The sequence below is a fragment of the Triticum dicoccoides genome, chromosome 2A (assembly GCF_002162155.2).
Source record: "Triticum dicoccoides isolate Atlit2015 ecotype Zavitan chromosome 2A, WEW_v2.0, whole genome shotgun sequence".
Taxonomy (NCBI): domain Eukaryota; kingdom Viridiplantae; phylum Streptophyta; class Magnoliopsida; order Poales; family Poaceae; genus Triticum; species Triticum dicoccoides.
This window is the reverse complement of record NC_041382.1, coordinates 161,019,675-161,027,533: the sequence shown is the minus strand read 5'-3', so window position 1 is coordinate 161,027,533 and position 7,859 is coordinate 161,019,675. Positions and strand designations below refer to the sequence as shown.

Here is a 7,859-nt window from a genome sequence, read left to right as displayed (position 1 = left end):
TCCGTTGCCTCTCGATGAACACGACACATTCTGTTGCCTCCCCATGAACACGACGCATTCCGTTGCCTCCCCATGAACATGACGCATTCCATTGCCTCCCCATGAACACGACGACAACGTTGTTTCTCCGTTCTAACCCAGTCATGCATGTACACGAGCCCTGGCCGTACGTATGCGCGAGTAGGCATTCGAGACCCCGCCCATATGTACACATACGTGGCCGTATTTCTTTCTTGCACCCTGGGCGTTGTACGTACATGTACATGCTACGCGCGTGCCTCTACTACGACACGTGCGCGCCTCTACATCGACTAGTATGTACGTACACGTTCGCGACCAGAATGACAATGCTACATACGCTTCGACCAGGTGGGTCCCGACTGTCATGCACTTCCTTGCATGCGAAGATGTAGCTGGTGGGTCCCAACAGTCATGGGGGCGAATCATTTTGTTTTTTTTGCCCGGACGCACTTCCTTGCGTGCGAAGGTGTAGCTGGTAGGTCCCAACAGTCAGGGGGGAAACATTTTTTTCGTGAAATACGGTGGCCCGTCCGGTGGGTCCCCGCTGTCAGGTGGAGGAATAATTATTTTGCACGTAATAAGGAGGCACTTCCTTGCTGCGACCGTGGACCCAGCTGTCAGCCTCTCCACATATAATCCACGTCCGATGGAAGCCGTTCCTTGACAATGTTGACCACGCTGCACCGAGAGAACCAGGGCGGTGGACGATGGCGAGGCCTAGGAAGGGGACGACGCGGAGCCGGGGAAAATGCGGCAGTGGATGCCCACACATAGAGGAGTATGAGGGTTCACTGGTTCGCTGCTGTGTGAGGCTGCCGTTGCCGCAGAATAACAGGGGGTGTGGGTGAGTAGAGGGATGGCCTGGCCAGCGGTGGGAGTAGTAGGGGCGGAGAGGCCTCCGCCGCATCGCAGCCGGCCATGGGAGGCAGGAGCACGAGGCACGACCGGCGCTGGTTTGGGCGGCTGGAGCAAGAAGACCAGAGGTTGAAGAAGCACTACGGCCGTTGGATGGACATCGTACGGTTACTGGAGCTAGAATCGTGCATATTGACTAAGTTGACAAAGCCCTCCGTTCCCGTCAACTTAGTAGGCCCACAAGTCAGCCTGCCACTATACTGGGTCCTAGCTAACAGGGGGAGTATTCATTTTTTTGTGCGTAATAAGGAGGCACTTCCTTGCGTGCGAAGATATAGCTGGTGGGTCTGAGCTGTCAGCGGCGGTAACGTTTTTTTCGTGAAATACAGAGGCCCTTTTGGTGGGTCCCTGATGTTAGGTGGAGGAATCATTATTTTGCGCGTAATAAGGAGGCATTTCCTTGCGTGCGACCATGGACCCAGTCGTCGGCCTCTCCACGGACAGTCCACTTCAGATGCATGTCGGTCGTTGACCATGTTGACCAGGCCGCGCCGAGAGCACCAGGCGGGTGGACGACGGCAAGGCCTAGGAAGGGAACGACACGGAGGCAGGGAAGACTCGGCAGTTGTTTCCCACGCGGAGGGGAGTACGACTGTACGAGGGTTTACTGGTTCGTCCGCCGTCGCCGGAGAATAACAGCAGGTGTGGGTGAGTAGAGGGATGGCTAGGCCAGTGATGGGAGTACGGTGGGGCGGTGAGGCCTGCGCGGCAGCAGAGCCGGCCGCGGGGAGGAGGGAGCAGGCAGTCCCGCCGGCGCTTGTTTGAGCGGCTGGAGTAGGAAGAGCAGAGATTGAAGAAGCAAGATGGCCGTTGGATGGACATCGTACGGTCACTAGAGCTAGAATCGTTCATATTGACTAAGTTGACAAAGCCGTCCGTCCCCGTCAACTTAGTAGGCCCACAAGTCAGCCTCCCACCATGGTGGGTCCCAGCTAGCAGGGGGAGTATTCATTTTTCTATGCATAATAAGGAGGCACTTCCAGTGGGTCCGAGCTGACAGCGGGGGAACGTTTTTCGTGAAATACGGTGGTCCGTCCAGTGGGTCCGAGCAGTCAGGGGCAAACGTTTTTTTCGTGAAATACGGTGGCCCATCCGGTGTGTCCCAGCAGTCATGGGGGAAACATTGTTTCCGTGAAATACTGGTGGCCCGTCCGATGGGTCCCTGCTGTCAGGTAGAGGAATAATTATTTTGCACGTAATAAGGAGGCGCTTCCTTGCGGCTGCCGTGGACCCAGCTGTCAGCCTCTCCACGTACAGTACTCTTCCGATGGAAGTTGGTCATTGACCACATTGACCACGCCGCGCCGAGAGCACTACGGCGGTGGACGACGGCGAGGCCTAGGAAGGGGACGACACGGAGCCGGGGAAGACGCAATAGTGGATGCCCACGCAGAGAGGAGTACGAGGGTTCACTGGTTCGGCTGTGGTGTGAGGCTGCCGTCGCCGCAGAATAACAGGGGGAGCGGGTGAGTGGAGGGATGGCCTGGCCAGCGGTGGGAGTAGTATGGGGACGGTGAGGCCTCCGCGGCAGCACAGCCGGCCACGGGAGGCAGGAGCATGCGGCACGACCGGCGCTGCTTTGGGCGGCTGAGGCAAGAAGACCAGAGGTTGAAGAATCACTACGTCCGTTGGATGGACATCGTTGACCACGCTGCACCGAGAGCGCCAGGGCGGTGGACGACGGCGAGGCCTACGAAGGGAACGGCACGGAGCCGGGGAAGACACGGCAGTGGCTGCCCACGCGGTGGGGAGTACGAGGGTTGACTGGTTCGGCTGCCGTCGCCGGAAAATAACAGGAGGTGTGTGTGAGTAGAGGGATAGACATGCCAGGGATGCGAGTATGATAGGGCCGTGAGGCCTGCCCGGCAGCACTGCCGGACACGGGAGGCGGGAGCAGGCGGTTCCGACGGCGCTGGTTTGGGCGGCTGGGGCAGGAAGATCAGAGACTGAAGAAGCACGACTGCCGTTAGATTGATATCTAACGGTCTGACGCTGGTAGAGTCGATTATTGACCAAGTTTCTTTTTTGAGAAACCTTGTGTATGCATGAACTTAGTAGGCCCACAAGTCAGCCTCCAAATCTGTGGCAGACAACATAAAGCCCATTTGCTATTTTTTATAATTTGCAGCCCATTTGCTAATTCTTAAGTAATTTATTACAGCCCATTTTCTACCCAGGACCAGGTCAAAAAGTACAACCTTATTTTGCATATTTCGGTGGAGTCCGAACTATTGTAATCCGAAAATGATAAACATTTTTAAGAACTTATTGATTTGTCAAAAAATCGTTTTGTTTTTGTAAGCAAATAAGACGTGGGACAATTGAGTTGGTTTAAGGGAAAACCAGTGGTAAAAAAATCAGCGTTGGGTGGAAAAAAACAACAAAAATAAGGATGTAAATATGAAAAGGGAATTTTATGTGTTTTCAATATAATGATACGTGTATATGAACTAGTAAAACTATAGGTAGAGATTAGAAAATAAATGTAGGACATGTGTTTCAAGAGGATAATAGAACTGGGTTGTGTGTTTGATTCAGTAAAAAAACTGCCTGCGGATGTTGTAAGACAAAATATAACTACCGCTGGCGGGCCAGAGGCCAGTAGATACCTGCTGGATCTTTGTGCCCCGTTGTCGTCATGGGTTGGGCCTGTTAAAAACAAAACCAACCCTGGGCAGTCTACAGCCCAGTTGAAACTTGCTCGACCTGAAAAAACAATATATGTGCTCAATAAACAAGAGAATTCTGCAAGTACACACTGATAACTAGGATCCAGCATGGATATTGTTTTTTTATCGTGATAATAAGTGCATGCACTTGTTTCAAAAAAATCGAAGAACTGGTAATTCGAACGGTGGGTGCTTATGCTACCCATCAAATAAAAATCAGGTGCCTGAAAATTCATTTCGAAACAAATGATTCAGCTTTATATCTATGTCGACCCTCGGCATGATGGTTGGAAGCAAATGCAAGTTCATACCAAAAGATCATTAACAACAATACCAACTTGCGGACGACAAGGTAGTACAACTACCAATACCAAACTAACTTATAATCTTTTTACTCATGGCCCTAGTGTTCGTCTGGTAGAAAATCTTGCAGAGGACCAGCTCCCCGCTCCTTCTCTTGCTCCAGGTCCCCGAGGTGGTACTGGTGCATCACCCAGTTGGTCCTCTGCTGGTCGAAGTTCTGGTTGGTGTGCAGCACCAGAACCTTTTTTGCTGCCCATCTGTCGGCCGTTGACCATCATCGGCAAGGTATTGCCGGTCTTGTGCCACATCGCGTGCATGCCGCACTCCGACTGTATCTTGCGACGCATCCACGTTCCCCTTTTGAACGCCCTGGAATTGCGCTGAAAGAAATGCTTTCTTAGGCCACTCAGTGTGATACCTGCAGTATTGTGGAATACGGGTTTTAGTGTACCTAGTTGGTATTTTCATAACATCTTTGGCATGTTGCAGTCACTTATTTCACTTTTTATTAACTATTAAATTGTAATTGCTTCACCAGATCTGCGTCTAAAACGAAAAATAGAGCTATAAACAAAGGAATATGTTTGTGCAAGTAGACGACCGATCGGTGTCTTACCTAAAAGTTTCTCAGGTTGGGTGTAGCATATGTCGTGCTCGCTGTCGATGGTTGGTATGAACAAATCGATGAGAGACTGAAATCTCGCGATGTCAGCACTCACTTTGGCCTCAGGGTGCTCGATCAGCTCCTGATCCGTGGGATCGAACTTGACGCCAGCCGGCAGCACCGACCAATCCTTCTTTGACTTGCATCGGTAATTCCAGTTATATGGTACTCAATGTATGATCAATCGACTGTTTTAAGTGAATGATGAAAGATTTCGACAGATAAGTGGTACTCCAAATCTGAAGTTCAGAATACCCGAACACGCCGTTAGGATTCTTGTGTCACCTCATGTGCAGCATGTTGTCACATCAATTCAATGTGTGGACATGATGAATAATTTGACCGACGTATAGTAGTACTGCTACCGTACTACTTACTAGTCGTATTTAGTGTCACAATTTATACATAGTTTTAACTAATAAGTACGCACTTGAAGCCTAACTGATATTATACATATATACATATTATATATATATGGTGAATCTATTATGATAACACCCTTAAAAGTCTTATTCTGCACATCCCCACCTTATTCTGCTAACACCTCCGCCCCGTCCCGCAGCTACAAACTAACCACACGAAAACACACGACCGAACAACATGAAAAAAACCACCCACCATATCCTATCTTCTCAGGACCTCCCACCTCGTCCCCCTCCATCCACTCCGCTCGACCACCACCTCCAACCACTCCGCCGCACCATCTCCCTTCCCGTGACGCTGCACCACCTCCCTCCCCCATGCTGCCGGACCCCTCCCTCCCCGCGGCGCCGCACCGCCTCCCACGCGTGCCATCCCACGCGTTGCCACCTCCCTGTGCCGTTGGACCACCTTCCCCCGCGCCGCCTAGCCGCCATCTTCGTCCGCGCCGCTGCCCCACCTCCTTCCTCCGCGCCATCGTGGCGCCATGCCGACGACCTCCTACCACGTCGTCGCACGGTGGCTCCTACCACCGGATCTGGCACTTGCCATAACCTACCTCCCACCCTGCGTCGGCCCCTCCTTGCGACGCCGTCGGCCATGTGCCCCCGCTGCTGCCAGCGCCCTAGTCCCGCCTAAGACCGCCACTACTTCCTCCCCGACGTGGCCAGACCCCATCCTCTTCCCCAGATCTGGCAAAAGACGGGGCGACACTGGTGTTCATGATGGCCGTTGGCCCAAGAAGCTCGAGATGGATCCACCATCCTCTCCAGATCCACCGTGAAGCATGACCGACAGGTATGAAGGAGGTCCATTGGGGCCAAGGTTCTGGCGATAGCAGCTTGCAGTCTGGGCAAGCATGACACGCAGCTCGTAGGCGTGCGCGTGTGTCGTTCGGTGCCTTGTCGTCCTTCCTCTAGCGAGATCCTTCACCCCCTCGAGCACCTTCTGCAAAATCGAGTAGGTTCTTGGTCATCTTCATCTTGTGTCCGTCTTTCCTGTTGAATTTGGTTCTTGTGGTGGTGAATTCTGCACATTGGGGATCGAAGATGTTTAACTATTTTGCTCGCTGTTGACAGGTAGCCAATCTCCTATAGATTTGTGGGTGCCTCACTGCTGCATGCATGCATCCTGTTTCCTGCTCCTCTCCACCCTCCCTAGAGGGCATGCAGCTTGCCGGGTGCCGGCGTGTGTGTTTGCAGGTCCTACCGTCCTAGCAACCGATGGGTCACCCCTTTTCAGCGAGCACTGCGTGCAGTGCGGGCGAGCGTGGCATGCAGTGCGGGCGAGCGTGTCGTGCAGCTCGTCGGGCGTCTGGGCGACGAACCTCACTTGCAGCTCTCTCCTCCACTCCTTGTTGTTCGCGGGAAGCAGGGGAGAAGCGCACTGCACTAGGGGTGGCCGGTGTCATACGTTTTTTAAGTAGTTAATCTTGTTATGTCTTTTTTAGTAGTCATCTTGTTGTATGTTTCAGTTTGACAATGTTAATGCATGCAACTCTTTGCTGCTTTGGGTGCAGCTCGCAGGCATTTGTGTATACAGTAAGCACTGAAAACTTGTTCACTCATTAGCTATGGGGAGGTTCACTACATCACTCACCACAGGATACTGTTCGGTTTTGTTGTTTGCAGGAGGTTTTCTTGTCTAGAGGGAATCGACAGTACCCGGATTTCGCGTGTGACTGCAGCCCACAGTACAGGGACCTGCAGCTCCCTCTCCCTCTCGTGGAAGTACATCACGAGCAAAAAGGTGCCTGGAGGTGGGCGAGGTCCTGGCCTCTGAACTCCCTGCGCCTCCTCCCTTCTGCTGAAGTCGTTGGTCGCCGGCATGATGCTGGAGCAGGCGACGAGGGCGCTGGATGGGTCGTGCAGCGGGGTAGGGCTTGCAGTCCGCAGTGTGCAATCCTGTAGCTCGGCCCTCGCATGCGTGCACTTCATGTTTTTCCCTTATTTTTCCTAATTTTTTATTGCTATTGTACTACAACGACGGCGGGCAATACAACCGATGGTTGGAAATCCAGCGGCGGCGTACATGCTCGCAATTCGGTTGGTCGCGGCTTGCGGTTCGGCTGGTCGCAACTTTTGATGTTGGCTACGTGTACTGCATCCCTGCCCACAAGCATCACTAAAACGGAAGCTGCACCCCACGGGTGACAGTTGGCCAGTTGGGGGCATGGTGTTTGGCCATGGTGGCTGCTGACAGTGGTCAGAGGTAGTCCACCCGAACTCTATGTCCAAACAGACCGGATAATATTAATTTTCATTTTATGTCCTTTTTTGCAATTTATCCTGGTATATAGAAGTTCATTTCAGTGGTTTTGCTGTATACACCCGTGAGAAAAAAAACAATGAAGTTCGTTAGGTGGGCCTTAGAGGTTCACCCCATGAGAAAAATGCAGCTCAGTCTGTCCTAATAAATTTTGGTTTTTTTGAGAGGTTCGCTCCTCTGTCCTATGCAGTTCTTTTTGTTTTGAACAAAATAAACAAGCGGAAAAATGCAACTCCAAAAAAAATAACATTGCAAGAAGTTCACTTCCTTTTATTTCTGCCTTGTGGTTCACTACTTTCTCCAACAGAAAAATGCGGCTCTCTAACATCAATCATGTAGTCCTCATGCAATTTTAAAAAGTTAGAAAAAGGAAAAAAAATCATGTGGTTCATTTAGACTCGTGTTGCGCTTCACTTATCACCTGATGTGGTTCACTTGCCTCGTCTTTGAGGTCCACTCTCGTTCGTTAAAAAAGACGACAAAGCTCACAAAAACTCGTTTGAGAAAATGTACGTCCGACAATAGAAATCATGAAGTTCACTTGACTCTCTGATGCAGTGCGATTTTCGACTGAAGCGGTGCGATTTTCTGTCGGATGA

General features: G+C 51.6%; 1 long non-coding RNA gene across 1 annotated transcript; it reads left to right on the top strand.

Moving 5' to 3' along the window:
- The first annotated feature begins 5,161 nt into the window (after positions 1-5,161).
- Positions 5,162-7,259, top strand: LOC119353982. Its single transcript, XR_005170602.1, has 3 exons — positions 5,162-5,952; positions 6,072-6,533; positions 6,624-7,259. It is a non-coding gene; the product is annotated as an uncharacterized LOC119353982 (long non-coding RNA).
- Positions 7,260-7,859: the final 600 nt, after the last annotated feature.